Genomic DNA, 16664 nt, shown 5'->3' with positions numbered 1-16664 from the left:
TTTTTGACCCAACTTGTGGTCTATCCTGGAGAATGATCCATGGACACTCGAGATGAATGTATATCCTCCTTTTGGGGTGCAATGTTCTGAATATGTGTGCTAGGTCTATTTTAATTATCACACTATTCAAGCTCTCTGTTTCCATATTGATCTTCTGTCTAGATGCTTAATCTATTGATGAGATTTGGGTATTGAAATTTCCAACTATGATTGTAGTGGTGTCTATTTTTTCCTTCAATTTTGCCAGTATTTGCCTCATGTATTTTGTTGTACTGTAGTTGGTGCACAAATATTTATGAAAGTTGTTTCTTCATTGTGGATTGATGCTTTTATTAATACATAGTGTCATTCATTGTCTCTTATAATAGCTTTTTGACTTAAAGTTTTTTCTCCCAATGTCTGTGTAGCTACCCCAGCATTTTTTTGGTTAATGTTTGCATCAATTATCTTTATCCACATTCATTTTCACCATTTTCTGTTTTGGTGTTTAAGAGAGTTTCTTGTAAAAAAACATATGGTTAAATCATACTATTTTATCAATTCTGTCATCTGTGTCTTTTGATTGGGGAGTTTAATCCATTAATATTCAGTGTTTTCTCTGTAAAAGCAGTACTTATTTCAGCCATTTAATCTTTTGGTTTTTATATATTATATCTTTTTTTGTCTCTCTTTTCCTTCATTGAAGCCTGCTTTTCTGTATAGTTGATTTTTTTGTGATGTATCTGATCCCTTTCTTATTTTGGTTTCTGTATATTTTCAAAATTCTTTCTTTGTGGTTACCCTGGGGTTGTATTACACAACCTATATCTGTAATCTTCTATTTAAAAAAATACTGACTCAGCTTCAATAACATATACTCTCTGATGCCCTATCCCCGTTTCCCCTCTATATGTTCTTGTTGCACCACATTACCTATTTACATTTTACACGTCTCTTTTCAGGAATTATGATTTCTCTTATTCAATGTATTCTGAATCCTATAGGAATTAAAGAGAAAAATTATATTTTGAGGATACAGTACTATTGAATTTTGAATTTACCTATTTAGTTACCTTTACTGAATATCTTCACTTTTTCACACTGTTCCAAGTCATTATCTCTTGTGTTTCCTTTCAATCTGAAGAACTTCTTTTAATAATTCTTGGAGGGCAGGTTTTTTTTTTAATGAATCCTCTCAATTTCTCCTTATCTGTGAATTATCAAACTCTCCCTCATTTTTGAAAGACAGATTTTCTGGATAAAGAAAGTTTGACTGGCAGTGTTTCTCTCTCAGTACTTTAAATATATCATACCACTGCCTTCTTGCCTCCATGGTTTCTTATGAAAAATTGTTACTTAGTCTTATTGCTGATTCTTTGTATGTGATGAAAACTTTTCCCTTGCTGCTTTCAGAATTCTCTTTTTGTCTTTGGTATTTGACATTCTGAACAGTATGTGTCTCAGAGTATGTTTATTCTGACTTACTATTTTTGGAGTAAGTCGAGCTTCTTCAACATGTGTATTTATGCCTTTCATAAGAGTTGGGAAATTTCTGGCCACTATTTCCTCTAATATTCTTTCTGCCCCTTTTCCTTTCTTTTCTTTTTCTTGGACACATATGATGTCAATATTTGTACACTTCATACTGTCACTCAAGCCCCTGAGACACTGCTTATTTTTTAAATTCTTTTCTCTATCTTTTCCTCTGATGGGATGATTTAGATTGTCAGTCTTCTAGTTTGCCAATTTTTTCTTCTGCCTATTCAAGTCTGATGTTGTATGCCTCTAATGTAATTTTAATCTCCATAGTTGAAACTTTCTTTCCAATAATTTCTGTTATGATTCTTTTTAAACTTTTGAATTCTTCTTTTTCCTCACACATTGCCTTCTTAATATCCTTTAGTACTATAGCCAGCATTCATTTACTTCTATGCATATTTTCCTTCTTTTCCTTGAATTAAGAAGCTTGTACTCCTTTAATTAGTTCTTTCAAATTCTGTATCTTCTCTGAAGTTTCTAATTTGTTCCCTTGACTGAGCCATATTTTCCTGTTTCTTCATCCCTTGTAATTTTCTTGCTGATGTCTGGGCATCTGATTGTTTTGATGTGCTAACTCTGAAGTTCAGTTTCACCCTCTTACCTTAGGTTTTATTTTGATTGGCATTGTAGTAAGGCTGTTTGTTTTGCACTCAGTCCAAATTATTCCCAACTTATTCTGGACCTTTAGGTGGCCCATGTTTAATTATTCAGATTTTCTCAGGTCCTTTTTGTGATTGTCCTTTTATGTGCAATTGTTTTGTCTCCAAGAGAAAGCTTTCCCACTTTGTTCCTGCTCTTGGAATCTTGATATGTTTTGTTTGTTTTTGTGCAGAATTTTCTCCCCAGATCTTATGATTTTAAATATTCTCTCCATCACTCAGTGCCCCCTCTTCATTACACTTTTCAGATTTAATACCTGTTCTGTCTTATACCAGTTCAGTTTCCTCCTTTTTTCTATGATGTTTTTCTGCCTCTAGTTTCTTCCCCATTTAGGTATTTTGCCCCAGAGAGCCAAATGGGGTCAATCCAGGAAGGCTCAGTTTGCATTTAGATAGCCCAGTGAACAGAGAATGGATTGACTCTATGCACCTCCTGCCAAAATTTCTTCTGTGTTTACCACTATTTCCTATGGGTTTTTTTTTTGTATGTTGTAGTAGTTTGATATGGTCATGAATTCCAAAAATAGATACTGGATTATGTTTGTAATCTTGTCTGTACCTAGACATGATTGAATTATGATTGGGGCTTTGATTGGGCCATGTCATTAAGGCATTAGGTCCCTGCCCCTTGGTGGGTGGGGGCTCACAGCTGAGGCAGGGCAAAGGACAGAGTTGAGGGCTCTTAATGTTGGAGTTTTGATGTTGGAGTTTGAAGCTGAAGTCTTAAACTGGAGCCCTGGTGAAAGAGACAGAGCCATTTGCCTGAAAATCTACAGCTGACCTTGTGGAGAAAACAGAGGCACTGAGCCCAGAGGAACCCAGGAATCCTGAACCCTCACAGATACTGGCAGCCATCTTGTTCCAACACATGAAAATAGACTTTGGTGATGGAAGTAACTTATGCTTTGTGGCCTGGTATCTGTAAGCTCTGACTCCAAATAAATACCCTTTATAAAAACCAACTAATTTTTGATATTTTGCCTCAGCAGCCCTTTGACTGACTAATACATATGAACATACTACTTAGCTGCTTGTGTTGCACTTTGGGTCTCTGTGGTCTTGGGCCTGTGTCTGGATGTTCATGGGTTTCTAACTCATTGCTGTTAGTTGCTCAATTGTCTGCATCCATGGCAGTAGAGACATAGGCTGTGCTGCCCCTGTGTTCCTCTTAAGCTGTGTGTGACCAAGTGAGAGGAAGGGCTCCAGATTTTTGAGTCTAGGACATAAATCTCCTCCCTTTTTGGGGGTGTTTTTTTTTTTTTTCTTCCATTCAGTGTTTGTGAAGCCCTTTTACAATCTCTAACATACTCAAGAATTCCAGGCCAGTAGGATTTGTCATATTATTAGTTGATTCCAGTGAGATGTTTTATGTTACCATGTTGATGTCATCCCACTTGCATGGTTTTTGAGAATTGATCAAATTCTTATCCTTGTTCATCTCTAGGTAATGTAGTTTTTTTTTTCTGACTTCTTTCAAGATTTCCTCTGTGTGTTTAATTTTCTGTGGTTTGAATAGGACATGCCTGTGTGAAAATATTTTGGTATTTTTCCTGGTTGGTATGCTTTGATCTTCTTGAATCTGCATTTCAGGATAGGAATATTCTATTGACATATATTTAAGCTCAGTGATTCTTTCCTCAGTTTACTGATAGGCCCATCAAAGGAATTCTTCATTTCTTTTAGAATGTTTTTGATATCTAACATTCCATTTGATTTTTTCTTAAAGTTTTTACCACTCTATTTACATTACCCATCTGTTTTTTGCCCATCTTTTCAGGCATGTTTTGTAATTTTTTCATTAGCGCCCTTAGCATATTAATCATATTTATTTTACATTCCTTATCTTGTCATTACATTATCTGTGTAATATTTGAGTCTCATTGTGATGCTTGCTTTGCTCTTCAGACTGTTTTTTCTTTCCTTATAGCATGTCTTTAGTTTCTTTTGTTCAAAGCTGGATGTGATATATTAGGTAACAGGAATTGAGGTAAATAAGCTTTTATCATGAAATTTTATGTTTATCTGATTAGGATCTGGACTGCTTTTAATGCTTGTTGTCCCTGTAGTTGCCAGAGGGTTCAGTTTTCTCTGGCATCCTTGTGTTTTCTCCCTTGTTTTCTTGGATTTCCCTAAGAATTCCTTCTTTAATAGAGTCTGTCTTACAATTCTTTCAGGTATAGTACACTTGTTGATGTAATGGTGGTATTATATGGTTAAATATAAGTCTTTTAGTGTTTTGTTGGTCTGTGGCCTTCAGAATTGTTTTTTAGCCTTTAAAAACTTATTAGAGAAGTTCTGAGCTTAAAAAACAATAATACATAATGTGCAGAATTCCCATACATCACCCCACCACCAACACCTTGCATTGTTGTGGAACATTTGTTACATATTATGAAAGAACACTATCATATTATTACTGCTAACTATGATTTTAAAGCTTACATTTGGTGTATTTTTCTGTAAACCAGTCTATTTTTTTTTATTATCCCCTCTCGTGGCATTTTTTTTTACATGCTGTCTGCTCTCTGTGTCCATTCACTGTGCATTCTTCTGTGGCTGTATTTATTTACTTTATTTCCCCTTCCCCCTTGCGGCTTGCTTGCTGTCTGCTCTCTTGTGTCCATTTGCTGAGTGCTCTTCTGTGTTTTTTTTCTCGTCTCTCTTTTTGTGTGTGTGTGTCACCTTGCTGAGTTGGCTCTCTGCTGTGCTTGCGGGCTGGGTAGTGCTCTGCTGTACTTGCGGGCTGGGTGGTGCTCCATGGTACTTGCGGGCTGGGCGGCACTCCATGGCATCTGTGGGCCAGACAGTGCTCCACAGTGTGCGGGTGAACCTGCCTTCACAAGGAGGCCCTGGAACGTAAACCCAGGGCCTTCCATACGGTAGACAGGAGCCCAATTGATTGAGCCACAGCCACTTCCCAAACCACTCTATTTTTAACACCATTTATTAGTATTGTTCATTTGTCATAGTTCACAAGGGACAACTTTCATATTTATACTGTTAACCACAGTCCATCATCCACCACATGATTCATTGTGTTATATAGTCCCATGCCTTATACATTTCATCCAAAGCATATACTCTGTGGCCCTCAGTTGTGCTGTCATCATCTCAGTCAATTTTAAAACATTTTCCTTACTTGAATAGAAAAAATCCCATACTCCCCTCTTACTGACACTTAATATTTTATAAATACTTCTTTGCCATCGATGTAAGAATATTACAATATTACTGTTAACTATAGTCCATAAGTTACACAAATTGTTTTTCCCATTTATCTCCATATTCTTAACACCTTGTAATAGTGATGTACATTTGTTCTAGTCATAGAGGAACATGATCGTATTTGTATAATTAATCACAATGCTCATCTACCATTGAGTTCACTATGTTATACAGTCCTTAGATAAATCTCTAACTTTCTTTTAATTGACATTTATGTTCCCAGACTGACCCTTTCAGCCACAGTCCCATTTATAAATCAACAGTATTAGAAATACTCAGTATAATGTGTTATCATCAACTCTATCCATTTTGACATGTTTACAATCAACCTAATAAAATTCTATATACATCAATCACCAGTACCCTTTTCAGCCTTCATGTTATCTTCTAGTAATCTATACTCTAGATTTTAACTCCATGTGTTTGCTTATTGTATTTACATCATATTCCTGAGTCCTTTTGTGTCTGGCTTCTTTCATGCAGCATAATGTTCTCAAGGTTTATCTGTGTTATCATGTGAGTCCTAATTTCATTTCTTCATATAGCAGCATAGTATTCCATTATATTTTTATATGACATTGTGTTTATTCATTTATTATTTATTGTACACTTGGGTTGTATCCATCTTTTGACAATTTTGAATAATGTTGCTGTAAACATTTGTGTGCAACTATCAGTTTGTGAACAAGTTTTCAGTTCTTCCAATTATATTCCTAGTAGAAGGATTGCCATATAATACAAAAGTTCTATCTTTAGCTTCCTGAGGAACTGCCAAACTGTCTTCCACAGAGGCTGTGCCATTCTACATTCCTACCAACAGTGAAGAAGTATGCCTATGTCTCCACATTCACTCCAGCACTTGTAGTTTTCTGTTTTTTTAAAAATTTCATTTTATTAGTAGCTATTCTATAATGTGTGGAATGATATCTCATTGTAGATTTGGTTTATGTTTTCTAAATAGCTAGTGACATTCAGCATCTTTTCATGTGTGTTTTGGTCATTCATATTTCTTCTTTGGAAAAATCTCTGTTAAGAATTTTGCCCATTTTAAAATTGGGTTACTTGTCTTTTTATCATTAAGTTGTATGTTCTTTTTATATAACATGGAAATTGAACTCTTACCCGATATGTGGTTTCCAATGTTCCGTTAGGTACGATGCCTTTTTACCTTCTTGACAAAGTTCTTTGAAGCACCAAAGTATTTAATTTTGAGGATGTCCCAATTATCCTTTTTTTTTTCTGTCATTGCTCATTCTTTGACTGTAAGGTTTAAGAAACCATCACCTACCACAAGATCTTGAAGATGTTTCCCTACATTTTCTTCTATGAGTTTTATAGAAGTCTTTATATTTAGTCTTGGATCCATTTTGAGTTAATTTTGTGTAAGGTGTGAGATAAGGGTCCTCTTTCTTTTGACTATGAATTTCCAGTTCTCCCAGCATCACTTGTTGAACAGACTGTTCTGACCCAGCTGGGTGGGCCTCTCAGCCTTGTCAAAAATCACTTGATCATAGACGTGGGGGTCTGTTTCTGAGCACTTGAATTTGTTCCAGTGTTCTATATGTCTATCTTTATGCCAGGACCATGCTGTTTTCACCACTGTAAAATGATTTAAAATCAGGAAGTGAAAGTCTTCCAAAACCCTTCTTCTTTTTAAAGACATTTCTGGTTATTTGGAGCCCCTTACCCTTCCCAATAAATTTGATAATTGGCTTCCATTTGTGCAAAAACACTGTTGGAAGTTTTATTGGGATTGATTGAATGTGTAAATCAATTTGGGTGGAATTGACACCTTAACATGTTTAATCTTCCAATTCATGAACATGGAATGTCCTTCCATTTATTTACATCATCCTTGATTTCTTTTAGCAATGTATTGTAGTTTCTGAGTTCAGATCCTTTACTTCCTCAGTTATGCATATTCATAAATATTTGATTATTTTAGTCACTATTGTAAATGGAATTTTTTTCTTGAGTTCTTTCTTGGATTGATAATTACTAGTGTATAGAATCACAGCTGAAAGTTTTACCTCTTCCTTTCCAGTATGGACACCTTTTATGCTTTTTCTTGCCTAAAATGCTCTAGTTAGAACTTCTAACACATTATTGAACACCAGTTCTTATCCTTCCCCTTTATCATATGAAATAAGTTGTATTAGTCTAGGGATGTAAATGTCAATTGAAAGAAAGCTAGAGAATAATTTAGGGACTGAATAACACAGTGAACCCAGACGTGGATGAGAATTGTGGTTGATGGTACAGATGCAAGAGTGTCCTTCTATGAGCTAGAGCAGATGTACATCACTATTGCAGGGTTGTGGGAATGTAGAGAAGCATGGGAAAAATACAATTGTGTGACCTATGGACTGTGGTTAACAGCAATACTGTTATATTCTTGCATCAATGCCAAAGATGTATTGTGGTGAAGAAGGAGGGGTACGGAAAAATGTGCCAAATGTATGCTATGGACAGTGGTTGGTGGTAATAGTCTGATGATATTATCTCATAATCTGTAACAAATATTCCATCATGGTGTGGTGTGTTGGTGAAGGGGTGTTGTATGGGAAGTCTACATATGTGCATGATTGTTTTGTAATATAACAAGCACTGTAATGAAAATATATTTGGAAGTTCACAACATTTACTATACACTCTATGTATGAATAATATACTTCAATAAAATATGTACTTAAAAAGTGATTCATTTCCAAAATAGACTTTCAGGGGAGAATATTTTCCCTTGTTGATAAATGGAGGAATTCAGACATCAAATTTAGAGTTATTTAAACAGAGTTAGGTTTGTTACTACTGTCTTCATTATGTTATACTGAATGATAGACATCTCTGTTTTTGAACAGAACTGAATTTATAATGTTAGAAATTTTTTTAGATTTAGAATAATGGAGGTTATGGGGTACTTAATTCTCTAAATTTAACACTGTCAGCATAAGAAAATTGGAAGCATTTTGGCATGATGGGGTGATGAAAACTTTTATTGTAATTCAGACACCCCTTTCTTAGTTTTGAAGAAAACTTGAAAAGTTATAACATTATTGAATTGAAGTAGAATAAAGTGATGTTCAGTTCATTTTGATAGTATCTACTGGTCTGCCATAAATAATGAGAATATTTATAACTAATAACAGATTTAGTGTTCATGTCACACTGGGATGGGATAGAAGTACTAAAACCAAATAATTATCTTTTTGTTAAACTTTGCCTTGATAATACATTAAAAAAAAAAACAAACCAGACTGACCATATGATTCTATGGAGAGTAGCTCCATAGCCTTTGTTTTTTTTAAGGAAACAAAAACAACTTTAATATGAGTCTGAGTTAAAGAAAATGATCCAGTGGAAGATCTGATGAGCTGTGAAAGTTAAGGCTGGGTCACAAACAGTTTCTCCCTTCCCCAACCGCATCAGCGTTTTCCCAGAGTCATTAAAGTATGCCCTAATATGCTTTTGTGGTGGTTTGAAGCCATAAAGCCCAGAAAAACTTGTTCTTAAATTTATTCCATCCCTGTGGGTGTGAACCCATTGTAAGTAGGAAATTTTGATGAGGTTACTTCAGTTAAGGTGTGGCCCAGGAAGTGTCTTCACCCTGTACTAGAGTCTTAACAGAATGAAATTCAGAAATGGACAGCCATGGGAAGTAAGAAGATGAAGGCAAATGGAACCCAGAAGAGATGGAAGAGGCCAGGAGAGGCTGCCGTGTGCATTTCCATATGACAGAGGAGCCCAGGACCAAGGATCGCCAGAAATCAATCCTAGAATTCCAGTTTTCAAGAGGAAAGCATTGCTTTGATGATGCCTGATTTGGGCTTTTTCCCAATCTCAAAACCATGAGCTAATAAATTTTCATTGTATATTATTTGCTTGAACAGTCAGTCTAATGAAAACACTTTTACTCCTTAAAAATTTTGTTTATCCAAGGATACTTATTCTTTGGTTAGAAAAAGATAGTCAAGGTTATAGTAAATAAAATATTGCATGTGCCATATATGTGGAAAATTACCTTAGACAATAAATATTAAACATTTATATATCCCTCTATATCCAATAGATTTAGCACTGATGCTTGCCCTCCACTGGATGAAATTTTCAAACAAAATCCTCAAACGGATCCTGAAGGGATGGATATGATTTTTGGCAAAAAAAAAAAGACATGATTTTCTTATACATCATTATTGATAAGGGTAAGGTAACAAAATGACATATGTATTTTCCATGGGAGGACAGGAACAGCACCAACAATTATTGTGTCCACTATATTCCAGGTCTTATAAAATAATAGCAGTTAATAATGTCTAAGCAATCTTTATACTAAATGAAATCATGTAGATGATATCATTTCATTCTTCACAGCATAGTGCTATTATTATCACCAATTTATGTTTGGGGAAAATGATATCTTTCAAGGTTAAGTAACTTTAGAGGATTTAAAATATAGACAGTCTGACTTCAGTGCTCTTAACCACTGTGTCAAGTTTATTTATTCCTCATAATACACTTTTGGGATCAATATATTATTCCCAGTTTTTTTTTTTCAGATTAGAAAACATATTCAGTGTTTACATAATTTGCCAAAGACCACATAGCTAGTAAATGTGTGGTTTGATTTAAAACTTATATCTGTAAATATAGGGAAGATTGTTCAAAATGAAGGTAAAATGCATGTATTTAGAAGGATAGTTTGAGTGCATATTTTAGGGAGGAGGAATATACCTAAAATAATCACATGGAAGAGGGCTTTTTGTATATCTTTATATTTCAAGATGTTGGCAAGTAGAGAATGATGTGGGAAGTGTTTTCAGATCTCTTCCCCATCTCTCTTTAGAACTTTCTAGGATAAAAGATTTATACAATCTTATAAATCAAATTTCTAGACACCATTTTGACCATGATTACTAGTAGGTAAGATATCTGTTTCTTAAAGAAGGTTCTTATCCATGCAGTTTCTCTGTTTCATTTCTCTCTCATGCATTTGGATGGAGGATTTAACTCAGGTCCTGTTCATAATCTTGCGTGCTGTATTTTGCATCTAGTCCTATTCTTTTCATTAATCAGAAGATAGCAATATGCCAAACACTGGATTCAGATTTAAAGGAAGGTAGGGCCAATTTGAACTTGAACTAAAGCTACATGCCTTAATTAATTTTTAATTAGAGCTCTACGTTTAAAACAAGATTTATTTTGACACTGGCTTAAATGTTATTAAAATGGTACTTTTCTGAATGTTTGGTGGTTGTCCATACATTTTAAGGAAAATTCAGACAGAGTGGGTGTGTGGTGAAGAATTAGAGATATATACAGTGCAGAATTTTACTATAACTGAGTTCCTGACCGAAATAGCAATCAATAGTAATAAAACCCAATATTAATTCCAATAAAATGAAATTTTTTGGTATCCGTTTTGAAAAAAGAGTATTCAATTGATAAGGCTAATCTTATAGCAGCATAAGTATATTGGAAATAAATTTTAAAAAATTTTTGATAAACTTTTAGTGAATTTCTATTTAAATTTGTTTGCTTTTATTTTTAAAGCAGCTTTGGATGACCTAAATGTTACTTCAAAAATATAGCCTCATATACCTCATCACTGCCCCCTCCTACACTTTCCCCCTTTAACAACACCTTTCATTTGTTTGGTACATTTATTACAATTGATGAAAATATATTGAAGCATTGCTACTAACCATGGAATATAGTTTACATTATAGTTTATACTCTGCTCCACACAATTTTATATGCTTTGACAAAATGTATAATGGTCTGTATCCATTATTGCAATATTAGGCAGGACAATTCCAATGTCCCCAAAATGCCCCCTTGTTACACCTATTTTTTTTTTTTTTACACCTATTCTTCTCTCTCCCTCCCCTCAGAACCTCAGGTGGTCATTGCCTTTATATCCATGATACAAATTCTTCCATTAATTTTTGGAGAAAGAATTCAAAGTTATGTGTTGACATAAGTATTGATTAGTTACTATTATCATAACATTGAGTATTTCTTTATGTTTCAAGAAATTCCAACAAACTTAAATATTTAAAGACATTTTTAATAGGAGGGGAATATTCCTGTTTGTATGGTTCTAAGGACAGAAGAAGGATAAATATGTTGTATTATAAAGGGCGTAGTTTTGGGCTCAATTGAAGATAACAGAGCAAACAATAGGTGGGCTGCCTGAAAAGTAGTCTTTCAGGTTGGGTTCCATGGAAACAGTCTGTGAGTTAGAGTTTAATATGCAGACCATTTATTAAAGCCTCTGGAATTCCTGTGGAAATCAGGAGAATTCATCAGGATTCAGCAGAAGTCAAACTGCAGCAGAAGCCCAATGGTCCCTAAGGATTGTTCTTTGTGGGGCCAAAATAGTTAGGCCTTCATGGTCCTTCATACTCCTTCATCAGTCAATGACCATGGGCACCCTCAAAGGATGGGTAAGGCAGTTCTATGCAGCTGAGACAATCCCTAGGGAAAGCTGTTTAATATTAGCACCTGTATTAGTCAGCCAAAGTGTGCTAATGCAAAATACCAGAAATGGGTTGGTTTCTATAAAGGGTATTTATTTGAGGTAGGAGCTTACAGATACCAGGCTATAAAGCATAAGTTACTCCCCTTACCAAAGTCTAGTTCCATATGTTGGAGGAAGATGACTGCCAATGTCTGCCATGTTCAGGCTTCCTGGGTTCCTCTATTCCCAGGTCTTGCTTCTTTCTGGGCTCAGGGTTCCTCTCTTCTGGGGGCTTGCTTCTCTTTCCTCTGTGTGCTTACTTCCTGGGGCTCCAGCTTAAGACTTCAGCATCAAAGTCCAACATCGAAACTCCAACACTAAGAACCCTTCAACTGTCCTTTGCCATGTCTTATGACCTTCTGGCACAAGAGGTTTACCTGATTACTTAATCAAGTAAATCTCTGAATCCAATATAATCTAATATGCCCAGAGGAAAAGATCAGTTTACAAACATAATCCAATATCTATTTTTGGAATTCATAACTATATCAAATTGCTACAACACTACAGCAGGCTGGGCAACAAATCCTACATTGAAGGGTATCTGGGTGGCACATCACAATGTCCACTGTAGGTCATGAGTTTTTCATGATTGGTCATGTTCAAATAGAGCCTTGATGTTCATTCAGTACAAAATCTGAAGGGAGAATTCCTGTACTGGTGATAGTTATCGGACTTGATGACCTTTAAGACTCCTCCACATTATTATTCTATGAGTCAATAAAAATTGAAATGACTTAGTGGTACTACTCTAGCCTCATTAACTTCTAAATGGAGTTCAAACTTAATGAGACTGATAGAAATTGGCACACTCAATATAGGAAAGGGGAAAAAAAGGCAAATTTACCTCTTATTTCATTATCTCTTTAACAAGCAAAAAGTAGGACTAAGACAAATTCAAAGGGGACCATACTTGAATGAAATTGCTGAACGTTAAGAAGATTACTGAGAAAATACAGAAGGAAGAAACTTCTGACAGAATCTCTCAGGACATACTATATTTAACTTTTAACCATGCATTGTAATGTGTCCCGCTTGCCCTAGGAGAAAAAATTAAAATGTGAATATGCAAGTTTATCTTCTTTAATGTATCAATTAATTGCATTTCTCTCAGTTAAAATGGAGACACATTTGCAAATTGGGAGAGATACTGATGCACAGTTGCTGAGAGACCATAATATCCTTGTAGTTTATGAGAAGATATTAAGGGTAAAGGCCATTGTTGTATATAAAGGTAAGGAAGTCTCATTTATTTATTTCTTCTAAACCTCCGATCACAGTGAGGGAAATATTGCAGTGAAATGATTAGAAAAATGCTTAATAGGGATATTGGTAAAATCTTCTCAAGTGTAATATTTTTAAAATTTAGTTATGTGAACAGATTTCTTACGAATTGTGATGGAAACACTCTCAACTATTTTGCTTGAAGCATTGGAAATTTGATATAAGAATGGTCTCAGGAGCTCCAAACTCTGAGAAATTTATATATTTGGACTAAGTCAAACATCCATGAGTAACTCATATCAAGCTCAGTTGGGCTGTAAGAACTCTTTCTTTACTTTTACCTCTTTCTTGCCACACAAAAGGTTATCTGTAGGATTCTAGGCTAAAGAATCAAGCTTATTAAGTGTTTTACAGGACATTAGCTAATTTGAAGTAAACAATGAGAAGATGGAGTTTTCTGGAAACATTATTCCTCATTGTTATCAGGCTTTCATTTTAGTGACTGCCACTCCCAGAAATAGACTGTTCTAATGAGTAGAGGGATTCAATTTTGTAAAACTGACTCATAGAGTTCAGTACATGAATTATGGTTTATTCTAAATCTGCTTGTCAGTTGAAGACACCAAAGTTACATTCTAGTGGCTTTGGTCAAAGACACAGGAAATGAGGGTGATTTATTCATTTCTAATCCTTCTCTGCTCTCTACTTACTGGGAAATGTAAGCAAAGGAGTGAAACCTCTGGTTCAGACCCTGAAGAAAAAATAGTCGTTTTCCTAAGTTCTTAATATTTTCAAGGCTGTAAATAGTTCTTTTTAACATAATCTAGAAGAAGACTTTGGATTGATCACTTGTAGGACCTAGTTAAATTTTAGCCAATGGGATAATTTCTCCAGACTATTTTTTTGGAGAGGAAAGACAAATTCCATATCATGCCTAGTTCCTTTAAACCCCAGTGAGAAGAAAACAAATGGGGAGAATCATTTAGTTAAGTAACTTGAAAAATCCCAAGCCTGTAGTACAGGTCTTAACCAAGACTGGATTCCTTCTATGTGATGGTTAGTCTTTTTGTTTTTATCATATTTCTTATTGATTGTTTTTTAAAGATACATAGATCACACAAAATGTTACATTAAAAAATATAAGAGGTTCCCATATACCCCACTTCCCACCCCACCCCAATCCTCCCAAATGAACAACCTCTTTCATCAGTATGGCACATTCATTGCATTTGATGGATACATTTTGGAACACTGCTACACTGCATGGATTATAATTTTCATTGTAGTTTATAGGATATATAATGTCCTGCATCTGTCCCTACAATATCTTTCAGGACTACTCCAAGTCTCGAAAGTGCCCCGATATCACATCTCTTCTTCCCTTTCCCTGTTCAAAGTAGGGCCCACTGGCAAGGCACTGAGGTCCAGAGCCATCTACCATGACCATAGGACCTGTGTGTCTCTGTAGCCCTCAGGAACAACAGTACTTGGGGTTGTATCTACATTGGCTGTCTCTGGGATCCTGCTGACATATGCATAAACGCAACACGTCTGTTGACCTCCCAGCTCATTTTGAAGTCTCTTAGCCATATAAACTCATTTGTCTTTACCATTTCCCCCTTATATTCAAGGTCTTTTTCAGGTTGCATCACCAACTGCTCATTGGTAGTAATCCCTTGGCCCCACAGAGGCTCATACCCGGGTGTCATCTCCCATGCTGGGCAGAAGGTAATGCATTTACATGCTGAGCTTGGCTTAGAGAGTGGTCACATTTGAGCAACAAGGAGGCTCTCAGGAGGTAACTGTTAGGCACCCTGAAGCTGTAGGTCTAGTTGAAATTTCAAGCACACAGGCTCATAAGCATAGTCATCAGTATCAAGGGCCCATCATTGGATCATTCTTCTTCACTGGTCTTTGCCCTTGCACTTGGAGGATTGTTGCTATTCCATTGAAGTCCATTCCACAGCTCTCCAGGATGGGAACTCAGCACTCCCTCAGTTGTCATGTGTAACTCTACTTACTATAACAATACCCATTGACTATCTGAGCATATTTATATACCCTATACACAGTCCCCTGAGAGAGAACTCTCTCCCACCCACACCAGTGCTCCTCGTCATAGTTGAACCCCTCTGGGATCTAACACATCTTCAAAAATGAAACCTAATATACTGATAAATTCAATTAGTAGGAAAATGCAATAGTAATGATAAGGTAAAAAGTTAGAAATAGAACACATAATAATTTGGAAAAACTAAAATAAAGTAAAAAATAAATTGGGGTATTAAAAAATAAAAAATATCATAAAACTTTGTTTTTGACATTTGTCTTTCATCACTGTAATAAGTGATGCCCTGAATGTACAGTGGCAAGGCAAACTCTTCCATTCCTTCCTGTGTCTACATCCTTTAAAAAATTTTTTTTATTATGTCTTCAAAAAATTTTAGATCACAGTAAAGTCACATATACAATATGGGGGTTCACATATACCCAAAATCAAACACTTTTCCCCATTCCCCAGCAATGATCTTTTTACATGTGGATGTTATATTTGTACAGATATTTAAACATAGCTACTAACCATGGTTCTATTATAGTTTACATTATGATTTATATTTTTGACTGTACACTTCTATAAATTTTTTGTTACATTATGATTTACATTTTAGACTATACACTTACATAAATTTTTGGTGAAGTTTAATATGGCTTATATCCATTGTTGCATGATCTTGTGCAACTTTTCCATTGCCACCCAGTTACATCCAATTCTATATATTCTATTCCTCTCTTCCTCTACCCTCTGGGCCCACCAAGATTCACGGCTGGAAGGACAAGATTCATAGATACTTGCAACAATGCTGAGGGCTTGACACATTAGTCTTTCCTACCCATTGGGAGCCACACATGCCACATGCTCTCAAGAGACACCCTCCCCTCTGTTTGAGAACATCAGGCCTCCCCAGGATGGGGTTACTACACCTTCCCAGTCATTGTATGGGTCTCCACCCACTGATATAACACACTATGACAAGTTGAACATTCACACTCTGCCTAGAAGCCTGCCTCAGTTGCACCCTGTGCCAGATGACACCATCAAACATCTTAAACAAGCAACACTTCCTTATATTTTCTAAAGAGTTTTCTCAACATTATAGTTTCAACCATGTACCTGACAATCACCCATGTTCACCTGCTCCCCCAAAACCTCCATCCAATTCCATGGCCCATCTGACCCATCCTCCCAACCCTAGTCCCCCTCAAGCCTGAAAATCTCCACCCAATAGTAACCCTATGTCCAGTCTTATCCCTTCACTGCACAACTACTTACCTCCACTTTACCATAGATTTTGCCTATTTAGCTGTTGGCTCACAACCATCCTCTACCCCCTACATCCTGTAAGCCTATCTTCCAGTCTCTAGCTCTCTGAGAGAGCTTGAATTACTTAATTTATATCAGAGAGGTCATGTAGTATTTGTCCTTCAATGCTTGGCTTTCTTCACTCAACATAATGTCCTCA

The sequence above is a fragment of the Dasypus novemcinctus genome, chromosome 11 (assembly GCF_030445035.2).
Source record: "Dasypus novemcinctus isolate mDasNov1 chromosome 11, mDasNov1.1.hap2, whole genome shotgun sequence".
In the NCBI taxonomy this organism is placed as follows: domain Eukaryota; kingdom Metazoa; phylum Chordata; class Mammalia; order Cingulata; family Dasypodidae; genus Dasypus; species Dasypus novemcinctus.
The sequence above is the reverse complement of the archived record's forward strand: the minus strand, read 5'-3'. Positions refer to the sequence as shown.